The 16,068-nt window shown below is 42.5% G+C and overlaps 1 long non-coding RNA gene across 3 annotated transcripts; it reads right to left on the bottom strand.

Annotated features, from left to right (window-relative positions):
• Positions 1-880: 880 nt before the first annotated feature.
• Positions 881-15,743, bottom strand: LOC110348390 (uncharacterized). Of its 3 annotated transcripts, none has more exons than XR_015452000.1 (4): positions 15,374-15,743; positions 11,891-12,184; positions 10,958-11,092; positions 881-10,026 (listed from the first exon to the last, which is right to left on the bottom strand). It is a non-coding gene; the product is annotated as an uncharacterized LOC110348390 (long non-coding RNA). The 3 variants fall into 3 exon arrangements; XR_015452001.1 differs by having other exon boundaries at positions 881-9,240; positions 15,374-15,742; XR_015451999.1 differs by having other exon boundaries at positions 881-11,092; positions 15,374-15,742.
• Between the last annotated feature and the right edge of the window lie 325 nt (positions 15,744-16,068).

The raw sequence follows: 16,068 nt of genomic DNA, 5'->3' as shown, positions 1-16,068 counted from the left end.
ATGTCCCCTTCCCTTCACTTTGTCACTGTCCCTGACAGAACCGCCATCTTGGCTTCTCATTTTGTATGTTTGATTTTGAACTTCATGGAATTGAAATCACACAGTATGCACTCCTTTGTTCCTCATCTCTTTCACTCAACATTGTGCTTCACTGCTTCACTATGGGATTTCACGTGGTTGGAATTCACTCATTCTCATTGCTATACAGGATTCACATACATTCATTAACCCTCCACCCCAAAAACGGTGAAACTAGGAGGGAAGGGGAGGCAAGGGGAGCGCTGGAGAGTCAGGTGAAAACAAGGAACGTCATGTGCACACGCAAATCTGTCCAAATGAAATCTATTAATTTTATAACTAATAAAAAAGCAAAAAAGGGTAAAAAAGCAAACACGACAAGAAAGGTATCTGATCAGCAGAGTCACAAAAAGTAACATTTAGCTAATGTACAAATATTTAGCTAAATTGCAAAAGAAAAAATCCACCCCAGTATTGTCTTTTTTTTCCTTTTTATCATTCAATTGGGGATGCAGTGGTGTAACACTGGAGTTTTTCACTTGCAGTTTTTGTCTTAGTCCTTTCAGGCTGCTGTAACAAACTACTAAAAGCTGGGAAGTTTATCAGCAACAGATTTTCTTTTCCTTAAATTCTTTTATTGGCACATTTTAGGTCTACAATACATTTACACTTATCATTGGGTGCTTGTACTTGTACATGATGTGTCTTGGTTCTTATGTTTTTCCCCATTACCTGTGCGCCTTTCACCCCCTCCACCCTTCCCTACTTACATAGACTTCATTTCCATTTTTTCTCTTTTCTCATAATTTTTCCTTTCCCTTCTTTCCTTTCCCCTTCCCCTCCCACCACCCTTACCCTTTGGACCTTTTCCTATTTCAAATTATCAATTATTCATTATTAATCATTTTAATCCTTATTTACACTTTCAGTTTCTCACACTAGAGAAACTATTCGGTATTTACATGTGTGTCCTATTTATTTCACTTAAGAGTATGGCCTCAATATGCATCCATTTAGCTATAAATGTCTCTAGTTTCTCATTCTTTATGGCTGAGTAGTACTCCATTTTATAAAAAAACCACATCTTCTTTATCCAGTTTCTAGTTGATGGGCACTTGGACTGTTTCCAAGCTTTGGCTATTACAAACTGAAGCAAGAGATTTTTATTCCTCGTTGTACTGGAGGCTGGCAGTCCAAGATTAAGGCAGAGCCAGGACCTGGTGAGGGCCCATTTTCTGTCACACACATGCCTTCTTGCTATTTCCTGGCATGGTGGAAGGGGCAGGAGGTCTCTCTGGTCTCTCATAAGGCACTAGTCCCATTCATTAGGACTCTGTCTAAAGGACCTAATCTCTTGCCACAGTCCTGCCTCTGATACCACCACTTAGGGCGATAGGATTCAACATGTGGATTTGAGGAGACACAAACACTCAAATCATCGTCAGACCCCGCTGACTGTATCTTCTGTTGTTTCCCTGATCATCTATAATGGAATTTCCCTCTATTTCTTTGTTATCCAGGGGAATCTCTATTCCTCACTCTTCTAACTCGTGTATGATATTCTGCTCTTGCTGAAAATCTATGACAACATTTTAGGGAACAAAAAAATCAGAAAAAAATAAATGAAGTCTTTCTTCTTGTAGGTAGAGGAGATTTCCTCCATGAACAGAAGAAACAGTGTAGCGGAAACCTGACCACGGGCCGGGGTCTCCTTTCCCTCCCATAGTTACATCCCCTCTGCTCTGTCTGTGCAGCTACATTTTATACAGAGACACTTGCCTGATACTTTCCAGTGGTCTCGTTTTCATATGTTCTGTATACCTGGATTGGCACTATGATTTAAAGGACAAGGATACTATCTCCTACTTTTTATATCCATCCTTCACTTTACCCTAAATGATTTTCATGCTGACCCTCTCTCTTTTTTTTCATGCTCTCTTTTGTCTCCAGTTCTTGCTTTTTAAATTTGAGGAAGCTGTGACATAGAATTGTGCATCCTGCTGTCGCTTCCTCAACCTCCCTGGCTTTGGGGCTTTGGGTCCCAGGCTGGGATGAAGAGACATGATTATATTTGGAATATGCTGTTGATCTGTCCTTATCAAGTTTAAAGAGAAGCATGTTTTATAAGGGTCAGAGGAAATAGCTATGCCTTTTGAAAGCACAGACACATTTTTTGCCTGAGTGTCTAGCAAAAGAAATTAACCAAAACAGTTTCAAGATTATTTTCACATTTTGTGAGCAGTAGAAAAAATAAATTAATACAAATAAGATATAGTAGGAACTCCATTTTATTATTTAAATATTCATTTGAAAAATATTTATTTGTAGTGAAACCCACTCATCTGCTCACCCTGCTGTTTCATGCAGGCTGGCACCACTCCCCAGACCTCCAATAATCCTGTGATAGACAAAGATAAGCAGGCGCTTTCTCAGAACTAAGTTAAGCTTCTTTCAGAGATGTCAGGACAGCTAACATACAGGAAGGGTCCTGACTGCTAGGAAAGGAGGGCTGGGATCTGTGGGTTCTCCATTGCTCAGACACAAGAACTTCAGAGGGTTTCCAGCTACTGGTTTGGAGGGTATGGAGCTAAATTCAGAGGGTCTGAGAAAAGAGTGAAAATCACAAAGAATCTCTAAGCCTAAACTTGACCAGAAACAATTTGATTTATACTCGCAGTGCAAAGTGGGAATTCCCTGGAAATGAGATCACTAACTCATGATGAGGACATTCTGGGAGGTGGCAAAACCTTAGCAGTTTGGGAAATCTGATCCCAAACTTGAATGCCTCTTCTTCATGCGTGTTCTCCATCCTGTGGGCAAGATGAATTTAGCCTGCTCTTTATGGTTTATAGGAATAGAGATTACAAAGACAAAAAAAAAAAAAGCTTGCACCACTCACAGGATATTCTAGTCCCCAAGAGACTGCTGTAATGCCATGATTGCTAAAACAGCTTTGCCTCTCTGCAGAGCAGCTGCCTAGAGAGATGGGGGCGGGGTGGGGTCTGTGGCCAGTGGTCAGGTGCTAATGATGACATTTGTATATTCTGTAAAGATCTGGGCTTTACCACTTAGGGGTTATGTGGGTTTGGGTAAGCTACTTTCTTGGAACCACATTTCTTCCTCTGAAAAACCGAGATAAGGATACTTACCTCAGAAAGCTGATTTGAAGCACAAAGAAACAACATGAAAGCAATCGATAAACTATAAAGTGACACACAAAGGAAGACATCATTTCTTTGTCCTTTCCTACAATCTTTCAAGGGAATTTCCTTCCCTTTTGAACCCCACCCCCACCCCAATCCCAAAGCTGGGGAATAATTCCAGGCATTCTGAAGGTACTCAGTAAAAGTGCTTATCCTTATCTAGGCAAATAAAATATTGAATAGATGAGTGGATTTGGTCATTTAACAAATTCTTACTGGGTACCCATTACGTTTCAGAGACTGTGTCAGGTACCAAAGAAACAGCTGTGAAGAAAACAGACAGGAAGCCACGCTTTCATAGAGCTTCCCTGACAGAGAAGGGAGAGCCAGAACACAGAAATCATCACTCACAGTGGAGGTTGGTGGTGAGGCTGTGAAGCAAGCAATGCACAGAGGGAGGGTGAGGAGAAGCTCAGGGGGATGTGGCTCTCGAGAGATGGCCAGGGACTTCCCAAGAGCTCCAGCTCACAAAGGCTGAATTTGGGGAGGGCGTTGAGCTAGCTTCCCAGGCTCCTCTCTAAAAAGTTGTCATCTTCCTCCTCACTCAGCTGGTCCCAGCCATCCAGCAGCCAGTTTCAGGTCAGAAGCCAGATAACAGCTGTGAGGGAAAGCCATGACAAGCTGGGCAATGGAGTGAGATCCAGGGGCAGCGCTCCAGGTCACCGACCCTGGAAATTAGATCACCTTGGGAAAGACTCTCCACCTTGACTGTGTATGAAAAGCTCTGCATTGTGTTTCCTTGAATAGAATTGGACAGAGACCCAGTTTCACATGCTTCAAGATCTTCTCTGTTTGCGTTGTATGAATGACACATTTCTGTCTGGACTAACAGCTGTTAATTTCCTAGCAACACTCCCCTAATGATTCTTTAATGGAATAGAATGACCCCGGGCAAAGAAACACAAGTTAAAGTTTTATTTAAAAAGGGAAAAATTTTAAAATTCTTCTCCATGGCTCCCCTCCTATTCAACTTCTGCCATGACCATTTCTGACCAAGCTCAGTATGAGCTCCCTCCCTTCAGCATCTGTGTGAAGTGTCCACAGAGCTCATACTTACCTGCAGCCACCATGACTATTTTTTGACTTTAGGGAATCATCAGTTTTCCATCTTACATCAACAGTAGTGGAAGAAACCTACAGAAAGTGATTTAGAATCACACAAGTCCAGGGCACCATGGCCTTATGAAGCTATCTGGTTAAGGGTGGTAAATAAATCGTACCTTGCAGTGCCATCACAGATGACTAGAGTTGGTTCTATGCAGCAGTGGTCTGTGAAGGAGTCTCAATTGGTTGGGATGAAAAATGGAGAGCGATCGATCAGCAATGTCTGCCACAGACAAGCCATAGTAAAAGGCCAGTCCTCTTAGGTATTTACTGTGCCTAATCTAGGTCCAACTTCTCCTTTAACAAGTGAAGAAATGGATATTCGGAGAGTTGAAATGACTGAGTCATGGTCATACAGCCAGTGAGAAGCAGAGGTGAATTTGGAATCCTATCCTCTAGATTTCTACTTGAGTATTGTTTCAACACCAGCTCCTTTTTGCATCCATCCATCCATCGATAGTCTAGAGAAGGCTGGTTCTAGAGTTTAGCAACCTGGTGAGCTCTGTTTAATGCCTGGCACTTGGCTCGAGGTTATGAGCTGTTCCCACAGTCCCTCCCCAGTTCCCACTCTCCCTGACCCTCCCAGCAGGGCTGCAGACCTCTGACTACTGTGGACCCAGCAGGCAGAATGGGGTGCTGGCCACGAGGAAATCTACAGTGGGGCCCAGGGGCCTGGGCTCCTGTTCCTAGGCCTGAAGTTACCTCTTATCCTTGTCATCAAATGATCCTCACTGTTCTTATCACTCCAGTTTGGTCAGGCTCCAGCTTGTGGTATGTAGAGAATTTTCTTTATTTGTCTCTCAGAGTAGTATTGATGTAAATTGTATTTATTTCTATTTTAAAACTTAATCTTCTTAGCTAAACTGATTTATTTGGTGGGAGAAGATATTCACATGTGGATGCGACTAAAAATGTTCTACCAAGAAGTTGACTTCATTTTTTAAAAAATTAAATAAACACTGGATCAACTGATACAAGACCTGGGAACAAGACCTGGCTTCCTGTTGACCATCTCCTCCTCCAGAGATGCTCTGCCGCCTCACTCCATCAAGCCTGTTCTTCCCTTGTGTGTTTTAAGACCTCTTTTGATTTGGAGTAAGAAGAAAATGTATTTGTTTCAACACTTATTAAGAGACTACATGCCTGGTGTGGTGGCACATTCCTGTAATCTCAGCACTCTGCGAGGCGGAGTCAGGGAGGTTGCAAGTTGCTCAGCACCAGCAATTTAGTGAAACTGTCTAAAAATAAGAGCTGGAGATGTAGCTCTCTCAGGCACTGGGCAGAGCACTCAGGATTAAACATGAGTGCAACAGAGCACTGGGAAACACAACTTGTCTTTACAAGGTACAAACACAATGAGCCCAAGCAACACAACTGGAGTCCTTGCACTTTCTTGACGATCTATCTCATTTAACCCTCATTCTGAATCTACTCTTCTTGTGGCCATGGACTGTGTCTCTTATTCTCATAACCCCAGCACCCAGTGCAGTGCCTGGTACACGGGACCTAGGAAGACTCAACTAACTGAATACCCAATTCCTTACAACCACCCTCCAAGGTAGGCGTCATTTCCTCCCTTTTACAGATGAAGGGCTAAGGTTGATGGGAGCTGAGAAACCTTTCCCAAGGTTTCATAATGGTGAGGACTTAGGTAATTTGTTTTTTAAATGCTTTGCTTTTTCACATCCTCTTTCTGGACTGTTTTCTTATCTTATCTTCAAAGGCACAGGCTGGATGTTCCCAAGATTCATTAAGCCCTAAATTTTACAACCAATGCTAAAGTTGGTAGTCAAATGTATATACCCATTTCCCCTGGGAGAGTTATTTTTAGTTTAAGCATCCTTGTATCCTGCAATCACTGTACTGCTGCAATTTGAGGTGAATATTTCATTCTGTAACCCATTCGTACTACTCCTTGATCTGTTTTCTGCACTCAGGGATGACCTCTCAGACATCTTTTAAGTTCAGGACTTTCTGTAAAGCCAACCTTATCTTAAGGACTAAATGAGACACATCTCAATTCCAGACACCCAAAATTGTTTTTTCTGTTTTCTCTCAAGGACAGCAGCAGGCCTTGGATGGTACAGGGCAACCCTCAAATCATCTCTTGCCTTTAGACTGAGAAAATGTTTCTTAGAAATAATAATTCTTGATTTAGAGGAAAAACATAAACTTTAAAATGTTGTGGGATCATACAAAAGCCAATTATATTTCAATATGCTAACAATGAAAAACCAAAAAATGAAAGTAAGAAACAATTCAATTTATCATACTATCAAAAAGGGGAAAATGTTTAGAAGTAAATTTAACAAAAGAAGTGAAAGTTACACACTGAAAACTACAAAATACTATTGAAACAAATGAAAGCTCTATATGCATACAAAAATATCGTGTTTGTGGATTGAATAACTTAATATTGTTACAATGGCCACACTCTTCCTATCTAACAAAATTCTCATCAAAATATGAGCGAAATTTTTTTCAGCAATTGACCATCTGATACTAAAATTCCTATAGAAATGCAAGAAATTCAGAGAATCCAAAACTGTCTTGAAAAGGAACAAGTTCATAGGACTCACATGTCCCAATTTCAAAACTTATACCAAAACTACAGTAATCAAAACAGTGTGTTACTTGTATAAGGACAGAAATACAGATCAAGGGACTAGAATTGAGAGTATAGACATAAACCTTTACATATATGGTTAATTGATTTTTTTTTTCAAGGATGCCAAAACAGTTCAGCAAGGGAAAGAATCATGTTTTTAAAACACATGGGGCTAAGGGGCCAGGGATTTAGCTCAGTGGTTCTGGCACCTACCATGCAAGCACAAGGTCCCAAGTTCAATCCCTGGTACCAAAAAAAAAACAAAACACATGGGGCTGGGTCAAGTGAATATCCATATGCAAAAGAATGTGCCATGTGTGGCGGCACGCTTCTGTAATAATCCCAGCACTTGGTAGGCTGAGGCAGGAGGGTCAAAAGTTGGAGCCTGGCCTAGGGTATATGGTGAGTTCCAAGCCAGCCTGAACTAATAGTGAGACTGTCTCAAAAATCAAAAACAGCAAAAGAGGAGGACTGATTTTGGATTCTTTCCTCAGACCATGTGCAAAGTAATAATAATAACAATAACTTGAAATGCATCAAAAAGCTATACATAAGAGTTAACACTGCCAAGCTTGTAGAAGAAAACAGATGTTTAAAATGGGTCTGTCTGTGCAGGAGCTTGATTACAGTTGAGTAAGGATCACAGCACAATAATTATAGACTGAGGGACATAGGAAGGCAGTGGTTTTGAAGTGAGAGTTTTAATGTTGGGAAGGAAACAGTCCCAGCTGTCAATTGGTGAGAAGTTGCATGGTCATGTGTTCATGTAAATGGCTTGAGGGGAAGTTCCTGAACCATGCCCAGTGGATTCTGGACTGTGAAGTTGTCTTAAATTTGCAGGAAGCTGTGAGAGTGGAAATGCTTTCTCTTCTCACCTTCTCGTAAACTTATGACATCACCTCTAAAGCAAGGTTTAGTGGAAGCAGCTCTCTAGGAGCCAATCACCCACAATTCAGAAACAGAGCTTGCTATACTTCTTGCTGAGCCAGGAAGACATGCATGCTCTCCGTCACTGAGAAAGAGCAGGGACAGATTGTGCAGTCTCCGTGTAGCAGGAGGATGAGGGTTTCTATGGCTGTCAGCAGGCTATGTCACTCTGCAGCCTGAGCATGGGCCTAAGGCACCAGCTGAGGGATGAAGGTCCCTGTGATGAGGTTACCACAATGACTCCTATGCAGGAAGTGTGTCCTCGAAGTGGACAATAGCTCGGTCTCACTGTCCCATTGGGCAGAATCTCTCAGTAACACCAGAAAGAAAATCATGGCCAGGCTGGCCTCCTGCCATGCTCCGGGGCACCTGGAGCTTTCAGCAGGTACATACACTGCTTGACAGAACCACCAGCATCTAGGGAGATCCCGCCAGTCTCCCCCACCCCAGGGCCACCTGAGGTCAAGGCCCCACTATGGTGCCTCAGATGCACTTACAGCAGTTTCTTCTCATCAGATTCTGACTGCACCCAGCAGGCAGGCAGGGGCGGAGGCTGCAAAATTCTTCCGTCTGGCAGAAAAGGAACCAGAGGCCCAAAGCCAGGTCAGCAAAGAGAAAGAGCTGGGAGTGATCGCCACATCTTGTCATAGTTCTGGGCTCTCTTCTGGGGTAGAAATCTTCCCTACGCAATTATCCTTAAGATAACCATGGCAAAATGGTTGTCAGCCTACAGCTCCACCAAAATGTTCAGACACTAGAAACTGCTCGTTTTAATTGAGAATGTGTCTCATTTGTAAACCACATGGCCTTGCTTTTCACCAATTAAAAATAAAGACCCAATCAAAAAATGGGCAAGAAAAATTATCAGACACTTCACAGAAGAAGAGGTGTGAGTGGCCAATAAATACACGAAGAAATGCTCAATTGCTGGCCATTCGAGAAATGTAAATTTAAAAAAGAACAACAGGCCGGGGCTTTAGCTCAGAGGTTCCGTCGCTTGCGCTTGCCTTGCAAGCGCAAGGATCCGAGTTCAATCCCTGGTACCAAAAAAAGCCCCAAAAAACAAACCACTGAGATTCCATCTTAGCCCAAAGAGAATGGCCATCATCATCAAGAAATCAAATAATTAACGCTAGTGAGGTTTCAGGGAAAAAGGAACACTTCTACATTGTTGGTGAGACTTTAAACTAGTACAACAATTATGGAAATCTGTATGGAGATTCTTCAAAAACTTAAAACCAGGGCTGGGGATTTAGCTCGGTGGTTTCACCGCCTGCTGCACAAGTGCAAGGACCGGAGCTCGATCCCCGGTACCAAAAAAAAAAAAAGTTAAAATTAGAAACTCCATTTATCTCAGCTATTCCTCTTCGAAGTTCCTTCCTGAAATAGTAAAAGACATTCTATTACAGTGATACATGCATACCCATGTTTATAGCAGGACAATTCATAATAACTAAATCTTACAAGCAGTCCAAATGTCCATCAACAGATGAATGACTAAAAAAAATGTGGTACTTGCACACAATGGGTACTACTCTACCATAAAGGAGGATAAACTTGAGTCATTTGTAAGAAAGTGGATGCACCTTGAGACCATAATATTAAGTGAAATAAATCAGGCACACAAGTTTAAATATTGCATGGTTTCTCTTATATGAGAAACCCAAAGTACAAACAAAGCAAAATAAAAAGATAGATGATAGCAAATAGGGAGCTAGAGGTTTCTCAAAGGGGATCAAGAGATAGAGGGAGAGGAGAGAAAGGGGATAAAAAGGGGAATTAGGATACGCTATATACGTGTGCCAACTCGACACAAGTACTGTGAACATTATGTACTGCAAACGTGTACAAATGAAAAAGGAAGGGACTCAGGAGGTGGATGGAGGGGAGGAGAAAGGGAAAGGGGTAGAAAAAGTAATTAAGATGAATTATGTACATGTGCCAATGCTCCACAGGGAATGTAAGCTTTATTTACTACAAACATGTACTAATAAAAAAAAGACCTGAAGAATGCAGGTGGTTGTTTTTTCCATTATGAAAGTAATCATGCTCACTTATAGAAAATGCGCTTAGAGAATGGATTTGCAGGTTTTTGTGCTGCAGAATGAGGGAGCCCTTTGGTCCATTCTTGGGGAAGCTGACCTCATCTTCAATGGATGAATGTTCCTGGGGAAGGGAGAGTGTTAAGGTCCCAATGGAGCTGTGTTTCTAGGAGATGATGGCTCCACTTTCTCCCTGGGGTACAGAACTCAGCTCCCCAAGGGTATGAGGTTCTGCTTGAACAGGTCATTGAATCCTTTCCAAGGACTGTCGAACCTTATTGTATAAGAAAAGTGCCGGGATGAGAGTTTCTCAGGCAAACAGGAAAGAAGTTCTCAGAGGCAGCATCAGCTGCCCAGGAGGTAATACTGAGGATGGTCTGAGGGGTTTGCGGTCCTAGAAAAGCCCCAACAGTGGGACTGGGAGAGCGAGCACGGGGAGGGGAGCTTTCCTGGCCGCATGGGCTATTCCCCCCACCCCCACCCCCGGCCTTGCCCCAGGGTAGCCTTGCCTGCTAGCACCCCCTATTGAAGGTGAGAACCCTCAGCTCTACAGAGGGCTTGTTCTTCCACACCCTTACCCCACCTCAACACTCCAGGATGCTCATAAAACCCAGCAACCCTGGCCCATGTGGGACACACAGAATCCCAGTTTTTCATCTGGAGGCCAGACAATTGTTAGTGCATCCTGACCCAGGATATGAGGGGACTAGACAGCAGTCTGGCAAAATGCAGGAAAGGCGTAAGAAAGCCCGCCTACATCTCCCATCCCAGGGGCACAGAGAAGAGTGCTGGGCCTAGTCCCTTGAGCCCTTCCACCCCTGACCTCCCTGAAGACAAGGAGGGCTTGGCTCCCACCCTTCTTCCAACACAGGCTTCGGCACCCTTGCAGATGCCACTCTTCACCAGAAGGTGCCACCCCAGAGAAGGATGAGCCTCGTCACTCAGGACCTACTGACAGGGACTTTGCCACCTTTCTGGTTCCCTAAATCAGCAGAAACTTGCAGCACTCAAAACTGGATTTTGGAACCCAGGTACCTGCAGTGGAAGATGCTTACCAGTGTAAAGGATGACTCCTGGTGACAGTGGAGCACATGAGTTGAGAGGGTGCAGCTGCTGGGGGTGGGGTGGGGCTCCTGTCCTCTGGAGGTGAGCGCAGGGTGCATGTCCTCCAGTCCCTCTTTCTGGGGGGCCTAAATGGGATTGAATGACTTTTGTTTGGCCCTCTGGACATGACCAAAGCAAGTAGTTTCTTATTATTTTTTTCACAGTTCACAGTAAACCTGGATTCCCACACTCCTGCGAGGCAAGGTGATGGAATGTGATTGAATCTTGACTGGGTATTGTGAAGTTTACATGCATTTTGTTAATTGAATTCAATCATATACAACCCATGTGTGGTAGAAGAATAATAGTTCTCCAGTGTTGTCCAAGTCCTTCCCCCAGAGACTGAATAAATTAGGTTGCATGGAAAGGGGGAATTAAGATTACAGATAAAATGAAGGTCACTAGCCAGTCAGACTGGGAGAGGATGAGAATGTAGCTCAGTGGTAGAGCACTAGCCTAGCATGTGATAGGCCCTGGTTTCAATCTCTAGCACTGAAAAAAATTCAAAAATAAAAAAGATCAAGAGATTATCCTGGATTATCCAGGTGGGACCAGTGTAATCACAAGGGTCCGTACAGTGGAAGAAGAAGGCAGAAGAGGAAAAGTCACAGGGATATGATGAGAAGGACTTAACCTACCATTGGTGGTTTTGAAAATGGAGGAAGGGACCACAAGCCAGGGAATGTTGGCAGCCTCAAGAATCTGGAAAAGGTGAGGAGACAGATTCCCACCCCCAGGCCCTCAAACTTCCAGAAAGGAGTGCAGCCATGTTGGATTTCTACAAGATTTGTGTTGCTTTAAGTCACTAAGGTTGTTGTAATTTGTTACAGCAGTACTAGGAAACAGATATATCATAAAACAACAAATCTTTGAGAAACACATACCTGGGCATTGAAAAATGTTTCAGAGTATATAGATTTTTGCTCCAAAGAAGACAACCACTCTTGCTCTATTTTCTAGGTTTCTTTAGATTTTATATGGAAGAAGAAAGTTTCTGGAGTTCATGGCTGCAAAAAATGACTTGAGGAATCTCGACTAGGTGGAGTATGAGTATGACGAGGTTTTATTTTCTCCCAGTCACCATCTTTCTTCATTCTGCAGTGATGTCTTAAGTATGTGAAGCCACACTTCTGTCCTGAGGTCCTCCTCAGGCCAACATTGGTCTGTATCTTAGCCTCCTGTTGGATGGAGTATTTATTACCTCACTTTACCAACTAGCTTATGGCCCCAAACAACTGACATACAGGGACCTTGCTCCTCTGTCCAGCCATTCCAGCAAGCCTTCTGCCTTCAGAAATCTCTGGGTTTGGGCCCCAAAGCTCATAGGTGCCTCCAAATTCACAGCACACACACCAGGTCCCCCAAGAATTCTCTCAGTCTCACCATATTCTGCTCACTTGTAGAGCAGCAGTGACTCTCAGCCAGCTGTGGGGAGGAAGTACCCTCTTCCCAGGAAAGCCACATTGGCTAAATCTTGCTTTCTCTGTTTTACCTTCCCTAATTCTCAGCTCATGTTATGGAGAGGAGCTGCATGAAAGTCAAGGGAGCCAGCAGAAGCAGTTCTGAAGCTTCATATTAAGTCATGCTCTGGCCCCTTTTTAAAGTGAGGGATTCTAAACACTCATCAGATGCAGTGTGCCCTTCCATTCCCTTTCAACTTTCCATCACAGCTCCTTTTCAAAAATATTACCTTTCCATGATGACTTTTCCTAAAGCCTTCTTGTTAGTTTTAACAACCACTCTCACTAGTAAGATGGAGGATTTGATATTGTTTCCTGTGAGAAGGTCCACTGGTTTAGGTTTTAGATTTATAAAGATGGTAGGGGAAAAACTGAAAACATTTCCTCTAAAATCAGAACCAGGACAAGGGTGTCCACTCTCATCACTCCTCTTTAATATGGTATTTGAAACTTCAGCCAGAGCAATGAGGCAAGAGAAAGAAGTAAAAGGAATATGTACAGGAAGGCAGAAGTCAAACTATCACTATTTGTAGATGACATGATCTTTTCCATAGAACACCCAGAAAACTCCACCAAAGACTCCTAGCACTAATAAATAAGTTCAGAGAAGGAGCAGGATTCAAAATAAACACTGAAAAATCAATAGCATTCTGGTACACCAACAATGAATCTACTAAGAAAGAAATTAGAAAAACAATCCCATTCACACTAGCTTCAAAAATTAAATACTTAGAAATTAACCTAGTCAAAGAAGTAAAGATTTCTGTAATTAAAAATACAGTATCCTAAAAGAGATCAAGGAGAACATCAGAACATGGAAATAAATCCCTTGATCCTGGATAGGCAGAACCAATATTGTCAAAATGGCCACATTACCAAAATAATATAGAGATTTAATGCAATGCCAGTCAGTATACCAATAGCATTTTTCACTGTACTAAAAAACATCCTAAAATTTATATGGAACCAGAAGAGACCCAGAATAGCAAAAGCGATCTCGGGCAACAAGAGCAAAATAGGAGGCATCACAATCCCAGATTTCAAGTTATAGTACAAAGCTATAATAATAAAAACAACATAGTAATGGACAAAAACAGACAGGCAAATCAATGAATCAGAACTGGCAATGCAGAAACAATGTCAGGAACATTCAACTATCTGGTCTTTGACAAAAGGGTCAAAAACATACGCTGAAGAAAAGCTAGTCTCTCGCATAAATGGTGCCGGGAAAACTGGTTATCGACATGCAGAAAAACGAATCTAGACCAATATCTCTTGCCCTACAATAAAATAAAATGGATCAAAACCTAGACAGAAACACAAAATCTGCTGTTAGATTAAATAGGTAAAACTCTGAAAGATATAGATATAGGCAAGAACTTTCTAAACAGAATCCCAACTGCAAAGAAACATCCAGAATCAACAAATTGAATTATATCAAACTAAAATCCTCTGCACAAGCAAAGGAAACAATCAGTAGAGTGAAAAGAAAACCTCCAGGGTGAGAGAAAAAACATTCCAGCCTCTCCTCAAGCAGAAGACTAATATCTAGAATATATAAAGAACTCAAAACAATGAGACACCCAAAATAAAAGGCTCAGTCAAAAATAGGCAATGAAATCAATAGACACTTCTCAAAAGAAGTACAAATGGCCAACAGGTATGTGAAAAAATGTTCAGCATCTTTTAAATTAAATCAATACTGTGATCCCATCTTACTCCAGAAAGAATGGCTATCATCAAGAAGTAAAACCAAAACAAAACCAATAACAACAAGTGTTGGCAAAGTTGTGGAGAAAAAAGAATTACCTACATTGTTGGTGGGGGATGTAAACTAGTACAACAAGATGGAAATCAGTACGGTGGTCCCTCAAAAAATGAAAACTAGAAACCATTTGACTCATCTACACCTCTTCTGGGCATCTTCCCCAATGAGTTAAAAGCATCATATTTCAGTGATACGTGAATACCCATGTTTATAGTAGAACAACTCATAATAGCTAAATTTTGGAAGCCCCCTGTATCCATCCTAGATGAATAGATAAAGAAAATGTGCTATATATACGCAATGAAAAACTACTTGGCCACAAAGGAGGATAAATAGGAGTCATTTGTAGGAAAATGGATGGATCTTGAGACCATAATGCTAAGTAAAATAAACCAGACATAGAAGGTTAAATATTGCAGGTTTTCTTTTACATGAGAGATTCAAAGCATAAATAATCTAAAGAGCAAAATAAAAGACAGATGATAATAAACAGGGAGGTAGACCTTTTTGGAGATGGGAAGGGAATCTAGGGATAGAGGTAGAGAGAAGGGAGGGGAAGTAAAAAGGATTAAAATGTGATGTGTACATGTACCAACTTTCTACAATGAATGTATTTATTATGTATGGGAAACTGTACTAACCAAAAAGTTTTAAATTAAAAAACAGATTTACAAAAATGGAAGAAAGCCCAGTCCAAAAGAAATAGAAACAGAAAAGAACTGAGGAATTTACTAAGTGTTGTGATCTTAAAGTTTGTGTCCCCTAAAGTTCACATACCGAAGTCTTAACCATCAAGGGGAGGTTGGGCTTTGAAAGGGGAAGTGATTAGGTCCCAAGAGCAAAGCCCTCCTCAATGAGATTAGTGCCCTTATAAAACAGGCCCACAGAAGGTCATCTGTCTCTGCGCCGAGTGAAGTGCCATCTGTGAGCCAGAAAGCGGGCCCTCAACAGACACTGAATCTGCTGGTGACCCATCTTGGCCTTCCTGGCCTTCAGAATGGTGGGAAATAAATTTCTGCTGTTTATAAGTCACCCAGTCTATGGGTTTTTGTTATCACAGAACAAATAAAATCAGACAATAAATAGAATAAAATAACAGGAGGAGCAGGAAGAATCTGAAACAAGGAAACAGTCCTTACCTCCCTCTGTGCTTCCAGCTGCTAAGAAACTGACTCTGTGGGTGGAGCCACATGGGACTTCCCTGAGGACCCAACCCTCAGGCTGGCTGCACCTGACTAGGCCTCTCTCCCAGGGCCCGCTCCCAGCCCCAGGTGTTCCTGTGTCTCCAGGGCCACCCTGCCTGTGGGGAGTGGAGTCTGGTGTGCTTTGTGGAACAGCCTGGGGAGGGCTGGCTGCTCCCCGCCTCCTGCACAGTCCCTGGGGCCAAAGTGCTGCCGCCTGTGTCCTCAGTGCTACACGTGTTCCGGGTCTCATTTATTTAACAAGCAGCCCTTACACCAAACCTTAATTCCTATGACCTCATAACAATCCCCAGGAACATCTAACATACCCAAAGTCACTCCGTTAGTGAGTTGTAGGTTATGAGTGGAATTTTGTTTTTGTACCGGGGATCGAACTTGGGCCCTTGCACTTGCCAGGCACGTGGTGGAACCACTGAGCTAAATCCCCAGCCCATAACTGGAATTTTTAAGAAATATCTTTTTTTACTTGCAGCCTTTCCTCTTTGGTGACACAGCTGATGTGTGGCCAGATTGAGAACAGATGTGACTGGACTGATGTCAGAATTCATCCAGGATCCCATACTCATTACTGGCTGGGCCTGCTATGCCTGGCCCTTTCACCTGAATGAGCTCCCTCCCAGGAGGATCCTGCA

This window comes from Heterocephalus glaber, unplaced genomic scaffold, assembly GCF_053883595.1.
Source record: "Heterocephalus glaber isolate CG9 unplaced genomic scaffold, H.glaber_assembly_v1.0 deba00001442, whole genome shotgun sequence".
Taxonomy (NCBI): Eukaryota; Metazoa; Chordata; class Mammalia; order Rodentia; family Bathyergidae; genus Heterocephalus; species Heterocephalus glaber.
This window is presented reverse-complemented; position numbering and strand designations above follow the sequence as displayed.